The 15,113-nt window shown below is 44.3% G+C and overlaps 1 protein-coding gene across 3 annotated transcripts in view; it reads left to right on the forward strand.

The window, feature by feature from the left end:
- Nucleotides 1–15,113, forward strand: part of TSHZ2 (teashirt zinc finger homeobox 2) — a 330,390-nt gene that overhangs the window by 35,222 nt on the left and 280,055 nt on the right. The gene's annotated exons all lie outside the window — the stretch shown is intronic.

Raw genomic sequence — 15,113 nt, forward strand, 5'->3', positions numbered from 1 at the left:
ATCAGCATCACAAAAGCCACTGCCACGTTTGGCACAAACTGGGGCCCTTCTTGGCAGCCTCAGCCGAGAAAAGCCATAGGCCGAACTGGGGGGAGAGAGATTAAATCCTTTTCTCGCAAAAGCTGCAGAGAGTTGGGAAAGAAATCAGGGCTCGCGCAACATGTCGGTAGCTTTGAACCTCATGTTAAATTGCAGCCTTCCGTGGAGGGAGACAGTTCCACCTGCCCCATTTTATAGGTGGCGGTCCTCTATTTGGAGGGGTTCCTCTGTCTGCAGGGCTGCCTGGCCCAATTCCAGCTGAAAGATAAAGACCCATTAGAAGGAAGAGCGGAGGCCTTGAAGTCACCCATCAAACGTTTACATCTGGGGAGCAGATTGAGCAGGCGTATGAGTCACCTGGTCACAGCCTTCCTCTCCATCCTGACATGCCTTTCTATTTAAATTATAGTCATTATTTCTGAATGTCTCTACGTGTGAATTAGCATATGCAAATTTTATGCATATCTGTGCCCTTGTTTTGGGTGATGCATTTCCGGGGTTTTTTGGCTAATATATTAAGTGTACCCGTCTTAACCAATTCATAGCTATCCTTCAAAAATTCTGAAGGGAAATTGGGGATGGGCATGGAATCACAGGTAGCTATGACTTATATTCTGGTCACTACTTTGTTATAGAGCGCCAACATTTTATTTTATTTTTAATCTAGGCTTTAAAAAAGCTAGAAGGTACCCACAGTGAATCATTATTCTTCTGTACTGAATGTGTATGCTGCCCTTCATCCAAAGATCACAGGGGCAGTTCTTTTTTGAAAATATTTCACTAGCTCGAGGGAGGCTTTAGCAACAACTTCTTTTAAATATAAAACCTCAAGATAACTAAGCAGCAATAGTATTATTGCTAGCCACCCTGAGACTTGCGGGTATAGGGTGGTATACAAATAATAATAATAATATAATAATAATAATAATAATAATGGGTGTTTTGTGAGCATTGACTGTACTTTTCAACTTCTCCCTGACAATTAAAAAAGCTAATCTCTCCTTTTACTGCAGATTTCAAGTGTGCTGTAAAACGAACACATTTGGGTACGGTTTTCAAATCTTCACAAAAGGCCTCAAACCTCCCCTCCACAGTGGCCTAGTTGGTTGGCTCTTGAGAAACTTGTCATGTCTGTACAAGGTTTCCAATTTGTGCCTCTTCCACAGCCCCGCACTGGGGACCACTGCTTTCTCTCAGGCTTGGACAGTTCTCCATCATTAAATAAGGAACAATAATACTAACCTGTCGGCCTCGCGGGGGATGCTGTGAAGATTAACGCAACGGTAACTGGAAAGTGTTTTGCACACTCGAGTAGCTAGAAAAATAAGTATCTGTGCACATCCTTAAACGGCTCAGGCGGCACGGGCTCTATCAATGAGCATAGCTCCTGCCCTGGCCCCCAGCACTAGGTAGGATTTTGGATGCAGCCCTGAACCTAATTAATAGACTGTGCATTTCCAGTTGCAGGCCTCATCTCATTTATCCGTGGGTGGAAATTGGGAGTAAAAAGTCAAAGCAGGCATTACCCGGGTGTAATTGCAACATTGCATTGCTACAACAACAGAAGGAATGAGTTAGGGAACAGAGCTGGCTGATATTAGCACATTCGTAGCACAGTTGATATCGGAGTTTGTGCCACTCTGATGCAATCCTCTCCCTCTCTGCTTCTTCCTCCTGCTGGCTGATACAGACTCATGCTCTAGTTAATCAGGGCCTTGTGAATTAATGATGTCCCTCGTTGCCTGCTTGGCGTGTATCCATTTTGTTTCTTTATCATCCCCCCCCCCACCCTCCCTTATCATCTCTGCGACACTTTGGGTAGTTACAAGAGTGCTTGCCCTGCTAAATGTAACTAGGATCCGAAATTATTCAGACGATAACATTTGCTGGAACAAATGGCTAGCAAGTTTTTGGCAGGAGATAGTCTTCTGTTTGAGAAAGGGGAGGTTGCCGGGGTGGGGGGTGGCACTGGGTATGCGCTCGTTTAAATTTAAAGTAAAATATCCAGGAAAACACAAGATACAAAGAATACCAAAAGAAAATTATTGCTTACAGAACTGGATTAGGCAGTGTGTAATTACCAGGTAGCTGTAAATTTTATTTTTCAAGAAAATAATAATTGTAGTAAATGAAGGAAGACAGGAATATATTAAGAAAACAGTATATTTGGTGGAATACTTTTCTCCGCGTATCTCTACAGGCGTTTTCTTTCCCGTACACATTCACGCCTCCCAGGTGTATGGAATATGATGCCAAAAAATGTATCATCCTGGGCACTTGTTGAGCGGTAGCTCATGTGTGGCATATCATGTGTTAATAGGGTTATGACATGGAACAATTTGGACGCAGCCCAGCCTTTAACAGAGCAACATACACTTTATGCTCATAGAAGTGCTATCTCATGGGATCATAGCGTTGGAAGGGATCCTGAGGAGCATCAAATCCAGGGGTCAGCAAACTTTTTCAGCAGGGGGCCGGTCCACTGTCCCTCAGACCTTGTGGGGGGGGGGGGAGGGAAATGAATGAATTCCTATGCCCCGCAAATAAAACCTAGAGATGCATTTTAAATAAAAGCACACATTCTACTCATGTAAAAACACCAGGCAGGCCCCACAAACAACCCACAGATGCATTTTAAATAAAAGGACACATTCTGCTCATGTAAAAACAAGCTGATTCCTGGACCGCCCGCCGCCCAGATTTAGAAGGCGATTGGGCCAGATCCAGCCCCCGGGCCTTAGTTTGCCTACCCATGATTTAGTCGTACCGCCAGCAATTCAGGAATATGTAGTTGTCCCTTACGGGGATCAAACCTGCAACCTTGGTGTTGTCAGCACCACACTCAGTCTAACCAACTGAGCTATCCACATCAACAGAGCCCTGCCTGATCAGGTCAAAGGTGCATCAGTGGCCTGCATCCTGTTCTCATAGTGGCCAACCATGGGAAGCCCATAATTGCAGGGGCGTAGGAAGTGGGGGGCGGAGGGGGCAGTCTGCCCTGGGTGCCACTCTGGGGTGTGTGTGACAAGATGGCCTCTGCCTCCACCCAGCTGTAGAGCAGACAAGGGTGTGTGCAGTATGGGCTGCCGTGCATGTGCACTCTGTTTTGTTTTTGTTTTTTACTATTTTATTCAAAATTAAAACAAGGCATATTATCCAAAAACATATCATCCTTGTTCCCCTCCCCCATTTTTCCTCCCTCTCACACAAAACGCCCCCGCCCCCCCCCCCGACTTCCCTCAGTTCCAGTCTTTGGTTTCTCTGAGACTGCTGTTTTCTGCATGTTACAAAGTTGTATAGATCCTCAAACTATTTAGCTGATCGTTATCAATAAAGAGTTTGTGAATGTTTATTCAAAACCTGCCAAGGAGTCCAGTTCGCTTTGTTGCATCTTCAGATACTTTGTAAAGGGTTCCCAATCATCCTTAAAGTCACAGTTATCCTTGTTCCATAGCTTATATGTCAGTTTTGCCAGTTCTGCATAGTCCATCAATTTTTCTTGCCATGATTCTGTAGTTGGGGTTTCTTCAGTCTTCCATCCTTGTGCTACCAGAACTCTCGTGGCCGTTGTCACATACATGAAGATGTTTTTCAGCTTTTTTGGCAGGTCTTTCCCTACAATCCCCAACAAAAATGCCTCGGGTTTTTTAACAAATGTTAAATGGAACATTTTTTTCAATTCATTGTATATCATTTCCCAAATTTTTAAAATTATATTACAATCCCACCACATATGATAAAATGTCCGTTCCTTTTCCTTACACTTCCAACATATATTTGAACTAGTTTTGTACATTTCCCCTAACTGCACTGGTGTTGTGTACCATCTGTACATCATCTTCATGTAATTCTCCTTCAACAGGGAGAAATCTGTAAATTTTAAGTCAGTTTTCCATAATTTAACCCAATCTTCCATCATAATGTTGTGACCTACATCTTGTGCCCATTTAATCGTAACTGATTTTACCTCTTCATCTTTCGTCTCCCATTCTAATAATATGCTGTATGTGGCCTTCAGTAATTTCACCCTGTATGGGATGCTGCACATGCGCAGTCCATACGGGATGCCCTGCCCCAGGTACCAGAGAGGCTTCCTCTGCCACAGCATAAACAGAATCTGAGTGCAGCAGGACTCCCCCAAACCTGTGCTTCCCAGCAACTAGTATTCAGAGACGTACTGCCTGTGATGGTGGAGGCAGAGCACAGCCATCATGACCAGTAGTCCTTGATAGTCTGATCCTCCATGAATTTGTTTAATCCCTTTTTAAAGCCATCTCAATTGGTGGTCATCACTACTACTTGCGGGAGTGAATGCCATGATTTAACTATGAAAGGGCAATACCCTATTGATTGAAACCCACGCCTCCTAGGAAGTCAGTAAGCCCGATGGATCTTAAACCTTAGAGAAAGAAACTCTGCAAAGGGAGCTAATGTACAGGCATGCACACTCAACTTTAATTTTGGGATTTTTTTTGTGCTGCTGTAGAATCAAATTGAAATACGAAGTGAAGGAGGTGTCTCAAGTTTTGAATCTGAACTTTCTAGGAGTAAAGGAAAATCCAATGTAGGCTCGTTGAATCCAGTTATTTTCGACATTCTCACTTATGGATGTGATTTAGAGATGGGGTTAGGAAACGAAGAGCATTGAATTTGACAAATTGATATTTAACATTGTCTGCTTGCTTTTACTGTTTATCGCTGGTTTTACTGTCTGAGGGATTGCCATTTTATGGTTGTTCTACTGAATTTTGGTTTTTAGATAATTTTATGTGAGTGTTTTAAAGTTGTTGTTTTACGGCGTTTTATTGTTGCAGCAGGTGCCTTGGGCAGAAATACGGTCAGAAGGAATTAAGCATTAATAAATAAATGTTTGGAATTCATTTCAATAACAATCTGAGATTTAAGTTGCCTAAATGCATCCTGCAGGAGCCAGATGTCAATATCTAAAACACATTGAAACTGGGAGCGGGGGGAGGGAAATTACCTTCAAATTCTAATTTTACATTGGATTCTGGCGTTTGGCATATAGCAGTTTCCCAAGATAGAAAGGGGGGCGTGCAATCTGACTGACATCCTATGGTGCATGTAGAATTGAAATTAGGTTTCTCCCCAGTTGACTTTTAGGGACGCGGGTGGCGTTGTGGGTTAAACCACAGAGCCTAGGGCTTCCCAATCAGAAGGTTGGCGGTTCGAATCCCCGTGACGGGGTGAGCTCCCGTTCCTCGGTCCCTGCTCCTGCCAACCTAGCAGTTCGAAAGCACGTCAAAGTGCAAGTAGATAAATAGGTACCGCTCTGGCGGGAAGGTAAACGGTGTTTCTGTGCGCTGCTCTGGTTTGCCAGAAGCGGCTTAGTCATGCTGGCCGCGTGACCCAGAAGCTGTATGCCGGCTCCCTCAGCCAGTAAAGCGAGATGAGCGCCGCAACCCCAGAGCCGTCTGCAACTGGACCTAACAGTCAGGGGTCCCTTTACCTTTGTTGTTGTTTGTTGTTTAGTCGTTTAGTCGTTTAGTCGTGTCCGACTCTTCATGACCCCATGGACCAGAGCACGCCAGGCACCTCTGTCCTCCACTACCTCCTGCAGTTTGGTCAAACTCATGCTGGTAACCTCGAAAACACTATCCAACCATCTCGTCCTCTGTTGCCCCCTTCTCCTTGTGCCCTCCATCTTTCCCAGCATCAGTGTCTTCTCCAGGGAGTCTTCTCTTCTCATGAGGTGGCCAAAGTACTGGAGCCTCAGCTTCACGATCTGTCCTTCCCTTTACCTTTACCAGTTGAGTTTATTGTATGTTTGCAGCTGTTTGTGTACCCATTTAATGTGCATAGTCTGCATGATGTTACCCACAAACCACACCAATCCTGGAGCTTCCCCTCTCTAAATTCAAGTTTACCCTAGAAATGATAATCCAGTTAAGTGGGGGGGGGGGAAATCTGGCTCCAAAATGCTCCACTTGGGATCATAGACAATTTGTTTTTGGGTGGGTCAATCGGCACTTTCCATGCCCACTACTTCCTCAATGCTTTCGTTTCTTTTCTATCTGTGCTCACAACTATTTCCAGTTCACTCTTGGATGGAGGATTTTCTTCTTCTTCTTATGATCCCTCAGATTTGCAAAAACCAGAAAACTGCACAAGCAAACCGGTGCCATTTAGACCTGCATAATTCACAAAGGTCAATGGAGATAACAGTGTGTGGTAGGGAAGGAAGCTTAGTGCACTCTTCCTAAGCCTGCCCTGCTTATGCATAAGACTTACACATGAGCAATATGCGTGAAAAGGACTTATATGGAGTTAGAAAACAACACCGAACTCGAAACTTGTGGCCTTAAAAGGAAAGCTACCAATATCCAGTACACTCTGTGGACACCGAAAGAGGGCCTGGCTCTATATTACTTTGTGAAAAGCCTTTTATAAATGTAGCACTGGAAGTCTGGAAGTGCAGATAAAGCATTGGCTGTGTACCACTTTTGATGCATGTGGATATTTTGGCCTAGGACAGGGGTGTTGACCCCATGCCCTCCTCCAGCTCCCATCACAGACCCTCCAAGTGCCTCCTTTTACCAGGGACAGTCCTGGATTTACAGAAGCCACCTCAGTTTCTGATTAGATCCTGGAATGTTCCCCTTTCTCTTTTGTTGTTGTTGTTGTTTAGTCGTTTAGTCGTGTCCGACTCTTCGTGACCCCATGGACCAGAGCACGCCAGGCACCTCTGTCCTCCACTACCTCCCGCAGTTTGGTCAAACTCATGCTGGTAACCTCGAAAACACTATCCAACCATCTCGTTCTTTCTCCTTAGGACATTCCTATTTTCATTGGAGAAATAGTTGGAGGGTATGGAGTTATGTGACCTCTGAGACAAGGATAACTATACAGTGGTACCTCGGGTTAAGTACTTAATTCGTTCCGGAAGTCCGTACTTAACTTGAAACTGTTCTTAACCTGAAGCACCACTTTAGCTAATGGGGCCTCCTGCTGCTGCCGCGCTGCCAGAGCACGATTTCTGTTCTCATCCTGAAGCAAAGTTCTTAACCTGAAGCACTATTTCTGGGTTAGCGGAGTCTGTAACCTGAAGCGTATGTAACCCGAGGTACCGCTGTACAACCTTTAGAAGACATCCGAAGGCAGCCCTGTATAGGGAAGTTTTTTCAATGTTTAGTGTGTGTGTGTGTGTGTGTGTGTGTGTGTGTGTGTGTGTGTGTGTGTGTTGGAAGCCACCCAGAGTGACTGGGTCAGCCCAGTCAGATGGGCAGGGAATAATAATAATAATAATAATAATAATAATAATAATAATAATAATAGAATAGGATGTTCCTATTTTCACTGGAGAAATGTTGGAAGGTATGCCATCATCTCTGACCATTGGCCATGCTGGCTGGTGCTGATGAGAATTAGACTCCAATAACATCTGCAGCAGATTGCCCATCTAGGCAAGGAACGCATCCTCCTCTTTCCTAAAGCAGCTGAGTCAGAAGTGTGGGGGACATTCTTTCACCCTCAAGATGGAGGGTAAAATATGCCTCCTGGTTTCCAAGAACTCTGGCTCTTCTTCCAGTGTGGTTGTGTGGATGATGTGTTCCCAAGGGGCATTTTCCAAACATTTCCTGAAAGAGTGATGGTGGGCAGGGGCGGCAGGGAGGGGAGAGAGGGAGCCAGAGATCCAGGGATAAATAATAATGCACTGCTTTCAACATTAAAGGACATCATTGGCTCTCTATCCTCCACCATGTAAATCAATCTAATGTGTGAATCCTTTAAAAGTAACATGGAATGTTAAAATGGAAAAGATGAGGACCTAGCAGAATTACCACTGAAATCATCCGTTTATTATCTAGGTGTGCTTAATAGCCTGCTGGCTGATGAAAAATCATTTGCTAACCCCAAGGTATGGTTCATTTTCTGACTCAATCACTCAGCCATGCATTGGCTAGTGCTTTTTAAAAAAATATACCTTATATTACTCCTTTTGTCAGTGTCTGGAGATAATTTATGGCGGCAATAACGTCCATTAACGCATATACTAAGCCGTTTAGTAAAGGACAGGTAGGCCTTGCCACGGGCTTGAGCTATTAGCAATAGCAAAACCAGTTATTAATAGAAAATTCTGACTTATTTTGAAGGGGTTAGAGGCTGACCATAAATGAATCCATTTGCAGGGTAATTTTAATTTTTGCTGCTTTTATTGGGAAAGAGCTCCTTTTGCAGATGCTTTTCACGCTAAAATCCCATTTTGCTGCACCTCCCAGTGATGTATCTCCTACCTACACACATAACACCTTTATACCTAGCACTGTCAGTAGGAAATCTGTCAAACGGCGGGTGCGGGGGGGGGGGGCTTGTAGGAAAACCGAACGCCTTGACCCCGGCACCTTTCCACCCACTTTCCTTGCAACGTGAAGCTCCTAGGGGGTGGGCAGACTTCACGCTTACAGAATCTGCTTTCTTTTTCTTCCACATTCACACCATACCTTTAAAGAGCTACGATGCCACTTTGAACTGTCGCGGTTTCCCAGAATTCTGGTAGCTGTAGTTACCAAAGTAAGAGTGCTGAGAGTTGTTAGGGGACTACTATTCCCCTCACAACGGTACACTTCCCGGAGTTTAATAACCAAACCGTCTTCACAAGGAACTCTGAGGATTTTTGCTCAGTTAAGGGAACAGGGGTTTCCTAACAACTCTTATTACACTTAACAAACTACAGTTCCCAGAATTCTCGGGGGTGTGTGTGAGAGGAAGCCATGACTATTTAAAGTGGTACCATAGTTCTTTAAATGCATGACATGAATGTGGCCATTGAGAGAGACCCTGAAATCCGCCCACCAGAGCAAAGGGCAGAGTAGTGGCTCCGGTGAGTAGACCCACTCTCAGGATTAAAGAACAAGGTGCCTCTGTGCACATGCTCAGCCCGGAAACTTTTATTAGGGCCAGAACCAGGCTCATTAAGTCCTTTTGCACAGACTTCCACACCTGGATTTCCCCAACAAACCTAATCCAGGGTTCAGTTGCTGAGGTTGTTAGGCAGTTGAGAGTCAGAACGCCTTTGCCAGCTGCAAATCACCCAGCGTCCTACCAGTTTATCCTGATCTCTCTGCTGGCCAGACAAAAGTACTGTGTATGGAAGTTGGCAGGAATTCTTTCAAAGCAGGAATGTATATTTATATATATATCTCACACACAAAGGAGATGACTCGTGCCTGTACTTTTTCTGTCGCATCTCAGATTCTAGAAATGCTTGAAATGTACTCTTCTTTTAAATGAAAGCTGAAAATCTATGAATGATGGTTCATCTGAGGTGGAGAGAGTGATTGCCCTCATTCCTTTCCTCCACCCACAATGTGGATGTGCATGGGCCTATCTACATAATGTGCTCATCCTAAACAGGACTCCACAGAATAGCATTCATATTCCTTAATTAAAGTGTGTCACTTAACCACAGTTTGGAAGACACCCACCTCCTCTTTGACATGTTAGCTTTCTATATGTGGGGAGTGTTGTGCATGTGCCTGAGCTTTGCGGTAGGGATAGGGAATCATTCATAGAATCATAGACTTGTAGAGCTGGAAGGGACCCCAAGAGTCATCTAGTCCAACCCCATGCAATGTGGGAATCACTACTTGACACACAATCCTCCATTTCCAGTTTGAATGATGCCGACCTGCAAAATCTACACCACCATAAGATTGTTTGGACAATAACTCTCATCCGCTTCTGGGGCTGATAGGAATTTATAGTCCCAAACATCTGGAGAGTACCAGATTGGGGAAAGTCTAGTCTAGTGTATAAGTAATGTGTTTAGCCCCGAAAATGTACAGAAGGCCATCAATTCGATTACCGTTACCATCAAATTCTTTAGTAAGATGTTAGCCAGCTGTCGAAAGCTGGTGAATCGAGTTGTTCCAGGCGCATTTAAAATCAAGAAAAGCTTTGGTGCATTGTGTTTGTACATATTAATTGGTTTAGTGTTACGCTGGGGAGGGGGCATGACATAAAACTACCCTAGCCACTTGGAAATGAAAACCAGCAAGCAAACAAACAAACCCTGCAATATCCTGGCAGTTTTGAGACCACATAAAATATCTGACAAGGTTTCATTAATTAGTATACATTTCATTCTTATTTTAACGTCCTTTAATAGTTAGCATTTTTAACCAGCTGTAGAGGAAGCGTCAAGCATCCTAAATGGGGCTGAAAAATTATTAGCTTCTTCTCCCCTTGGACGAGTTCTTACGCTTTATCTCTTGCATCCAACTGAGAAGATACCCTTGGAAATCCATAGGACTTATACAGAATGGGGATAAATGAGCTCATGGCGATTGATGTCGCTGTCCCATAGGCTCACAGTGCTGTGTTGTTGTATTTAATTGGTAAGCATTCTGCATTATACCCTGAGTGCTGAGGGGCTCAGGGATCATATATTTTCAGTTTCTCGAACATGATTAGGTTTCTTGTAATTTACATTTTTTGCCACTAAACAGTGATACATTATATTTAGAAAATGAGATGCACCGAGTGTTAGCAAGATGTGACAGTGACAAATCTTATGAACGTTAATACGGAAAGCCATCATAGTTCAAGTCTCAGTAGTTGTGTTAGAGCTTAGTCAAAAACATATAGCGAGACAGGGAAAGAAAGACCTGGAGAGGCAGGGAGAGAGAGAGAGAGGAGTTTATGTTATCAGAGGGTTACATTTTTTAAATGGATGAACAAATAAAAAAATGGCCTTGAGCAATAACAAAGCACAAATTGCTTAGAATCATCAAATCATAGAGTTGGAATGGACTCTTAAGGGTCATCTATGCAATATAGGATTCTCAACCTAAGCATCCATGACAAATGGACATCCAACCTTTGCTTAAAAGCCTCCAAGGAAGGAGAGTCCAACAAGTTTGTTCCACTGTTGAATACCTCTTACTGCCAGAAAGTTCTTCCTGGTGTTTAGTTGGAATCTCTTTTTTGTAACTTGAATCCATTGGTTTGGGTCCTGTCCTCCAGAGCAGGAGGAAACGAGCTTAATCCATCCTCCATGTGACAGCAGTTGAGATATTTGAAGATGGCTATCGTATCTCCTCTCTGTTTCCTCTTATTCAGATCCCTGCCTTATTCGGCTCCCTCAACCGTTCCTGATAAGGCTTGGTTTCCAGACCCTTGATCATCTTGGTGATCATGACTTCTAGAAAACATGGTTGAACTTGGGTGACAGTTCCCAAGAGCTACTCATGCTTTTCTTTTCTTTTCTTTTCTAGAAAATGCCTGGCACACATTCTGGGTTGTGTCTAATGCTAGCTTTACTGAGAGTAGACTCATGAAATTTTAGTTGGCATGGCTACTGTATTTTAATCAATTTCGCTGGGTCTACCCCTTGAGTAGGACTAGTGTTGGACACAACCCTTTGCCTTAATGCTCCACTTTGTACTCTATGCAAACTTAGACCAGATACCAGAAAAGACCCCCACCCACTACCCCATACCTCCTCCCACTGGTGCTGTCTGCTAGCATTTCTATTGAAATTGCCCCTTTCAGGGATTTACTTCTCAGCGCTCTTTCTCTTTCTCTCTCAGAAAAAGAAGACTGGCTTCAGGCTAGTAGTTGGCATACGTAGGAGAAAATTTGGTTTACAGGTAGTTTAAGAACTCGAGAAATAGATGGAGAGAAGCAATCATTTTCTGATTTCAGAGTCTTGCTTTTGTGGGTTCTGCGCTTCTCCCTGTATCCTAAATCAATACGTGTGATTTGCAGGGATGGAGCTCAAACCTGTTCAGAGAAATTCATTAAGAAGGCTTGGAGTCTAGGTCCAGCTGTGATAGCAGCTTTTATTCAGGGTCTCGTCTCTGTTGGATTGATTTCCTGTAGCAAGTAAACCACAGGGAGGCTTTTAGCTGAGTTGTACTCCAGGGGATAGAGCGTTAGGTTTGTGTTAGGGACACCAGAGTTCAAATCCAAAGGTCCCAGGGTATGGTCTGAAGGAACATGCACCCACTTCCTCCCTGAAGATAAGCAGGTCTGGCTCTGATCAGTATCTGGATGGGAGACCTCCCAGGAACTGCATATTCCATAGCTGGTGTTTTAATTTGGAATGCACACCCTTTAGTCTGTGAAAAGTGTGTGAGAATTGACAAGTGGAAGATGTACCTGCTGAAATGTGGAAAGCTTTGAAGCTTGCAGTAGAAGGGCAATGAGTGGCGAGTGCTAATACCCTTCAGCCTGGAAGCTAGTGGTGTTCGGTGCAGTGCGGCAAAGCCATGGTGCTGCCCTTCCAAGTCTGGGATCACTAGAGTTTACATAAAAATGATCTGGCCCTTGGTTCTGTCCAACAACCTGGAGATGTTACTTTCTAATGGGGACTGGGAAGCTAAAATCCTAGGAACATAAGAATGTGGGGCACAGTCACACCATTGGGTCCATTTAGTTCAGTATTGTTTACACTGACTGGCAGGGACTCTGCAATGTTTCAGGCAGGGGGCACACCCACAATGGTGGACCTTGGAGTCTCAAATTTGGTGCCCCCTGCCTCTAGCCCTCCGTTCTAAATAATAGTTGTAGCTTTTCCTGTGGTCTCCTCGAGGGCCCACACCCAGAATGACTGAACAGGTTGTGCTCCTCTAAATCTGCCTCTGATTCCCAGCCCTACATGGAGATGCCAGGGTTTGATCCCTGGAACTCCCTTTGTGCAAAGCAGTTGATCTACCACCAAGGTATGGCCCTTTCCCTGAAACCTGGCCACCCTAAGTCTAGCCTCAGCATGAACCAATGGTACCGTTGCAACCCAGCACTGGCTTTTGCACATCACAGCTGCCAAGTACAATCTGCTTGTTCTTGCCTCATGATGGGAACGGTCAAAACAAAGGCCCAGTGCTGAAGGTTTGCTTTCTGCTTCTCGAAACCTACTGATCAGCAACAATGGTGGCCATGTGACCTACTCTGCAGAAGAGCTGCAGAAGAGGTCAGTCCTCTCTCTGAATGAATCCTTTGTTTGGAGCCCTAAATCTTTTAGGGCTTTGAACCCTAATGTGAGCACCTTGAATTGGGCCCAGAAATGGTCTAGCAACCAGTTAACACCTGGGCAAAAGACTGAGTAGGCACACAGGTCCTGTGGTCACAGTATTCCCCATGATAGTGAGATGTATTGTATTTCTGTTTAAAACATAGATATTATTTCTAAATTTGCATGTAGCACATGCAAATCAGCACATGGAATTTCTAAGCAAATATGCGTTCCATATTGCTCTCTGCCCCCTTTTTATTATTATGCATTTCCTCGTGTTTGAATGATGCCTAAAAGGACTGACCTATCAGCAATGCATTTGCAGCACAACCACAACAGCACCACGACTGCTTTGCTGCTAACAGGCCTACCCTATCATCCCTGCTGTCTTTTACCTGCAGCCCCTCAGCCTCTATCTTGTTTAGCTGATGTAGATTTTAAGCTCCCTCTGCTCTGGGTTTAGCACCCTCCTGTGTGACATGCACTCCTCCTTACAGTGTTGGGAACTAAATAAACATTAAGGAGATACAGTTAAATAGCATTATCTTCCCTAAGCCCTCAGGATTGGCCTGGTTAGAAATTCAGTTTGAAAACCAAAACAAAAACACAAGATGAAACAATACCACTTGCCTGCCTTATGGGTTATGATGGCAAAGACCTTCTCCGATATTATCCCAAAGGTTCTCCTCTGCTCCCTTCCCTGCTTTTGGTCCCTACACTGGAATATGATGCCGTGATGATGGCATGATGGAGGTGGCATATTCCTCCAGTGGGTGATTGGCTGGGAATAATCTCCTTTCTTCATGTACAACAAGGCATAATAGGCTTTTCCTGCATCATTGTAAATGATCCTGTCAGTAGTCCATGGATGGAAGCTCTCTCTCACTATGCACTGACATGCTAAATCATCATGACTTAGCCGGCGCTACTAGTTTACAGTCTATCATGTCAATATTCAGTGGGCTAAGGGTCCCTTGTAATACACATTGACACATTACAGACCATAGCGTTGTGTCTAGTCCATAAATTATAAAACAGCTACAGGCATCTGTTTAAAAAAAAGAAGGAGAAAGAAAGAAAGAATTGGAGAATGCAGGGGGTGGGGAAAGAACAAGCACACAGAGCAGGTATGGCTATTAAAATATCAGGCCGATGCAATGGCAGTGAATGGCCTGCAATGTGAAAGCCAGCATGCGCCATGCCTAACCTTGCAATTATTATCGCAGGGGCGGGAACCCCTTTCAGCACCAAAGGCCATGTCGGAGATGCATCACGAGCCAGAGGGCTGCAGCTTCTGCGCATATTTTAATTGTGTGTAATGAATTTAATTTGCATATCATTTCCGCCTCAGAAGCCACGTTTACCCTTGGTGGGAAAGTTGCACCTGTTCTGTAAGCGTCTTCTTCCTGAAACGGTTACCCCCCACAGCCCTGAAAAGTTTTTGGGGGTTTTTTTTGTTTTGAGTCAGTCACAACTGAGGAAGATACGCAGCGTCAGAAATCATTCAGGCTGAAAAACCAAATGGAGTTTATGTCTGTCGTCCCTTGCTATCGTTGGAAATTCCTTGGCTCGGAATACAAATCCCAGTGACTCAAAATGGTCGCCTTCAATCTGAGGTGAGCATTGCAACCCTATAGTCTTCCTCTAGCTTGGAACCCGAGGAGAACTCCTAATTCTGTATTACATGCCCTTTGCTCCCTCCCTCAGCACTTATGGGTCATGCTAGGGCAAGGTTTCATATGAAGCAAGTAGGGAAGAAAGGAGGCAGGAAGGAACTTAGCTGCACAGCTGCCACTGTCAAGTGAGTTGAGTTGGGTTGATGGCAGGGTGGGCAAACCTGTCAATTTTAGTTTCTCCTACTTAATATCCCCAGCCTTAATATCCACATTTCCGCACCCGTTTGCAAATTTTGTTTTGAAATTCCTCAGCAGTTTAGTGCAAACTTCTCCTAATACAGTGGTACCTCAGGTTACATATGCTTCAGGTTACAAACGCTTCAGGTTACAGACTCCGCTAACCCAGAAATAGTACCTCGGTTAAGAACCTTGCTTCAGGATGAGAACAGAAATCGTGCAGCAGCGGCGCAGCCATTAGCTAA

This window comes from Podarcis muralis, chromosome 5 (genome assembly GCF_964188315.1).
Source record: "Podarcis muralis chromosome 5, rPodMur119.hap1.1, whole genome shotgun sequence".
Taxonomy (NCBI): Eukaryota; Metazoa; Chordata; class Lepidosauria; order Squamata; family Lacertidae; genus Podarcis; species Podarcis muralis.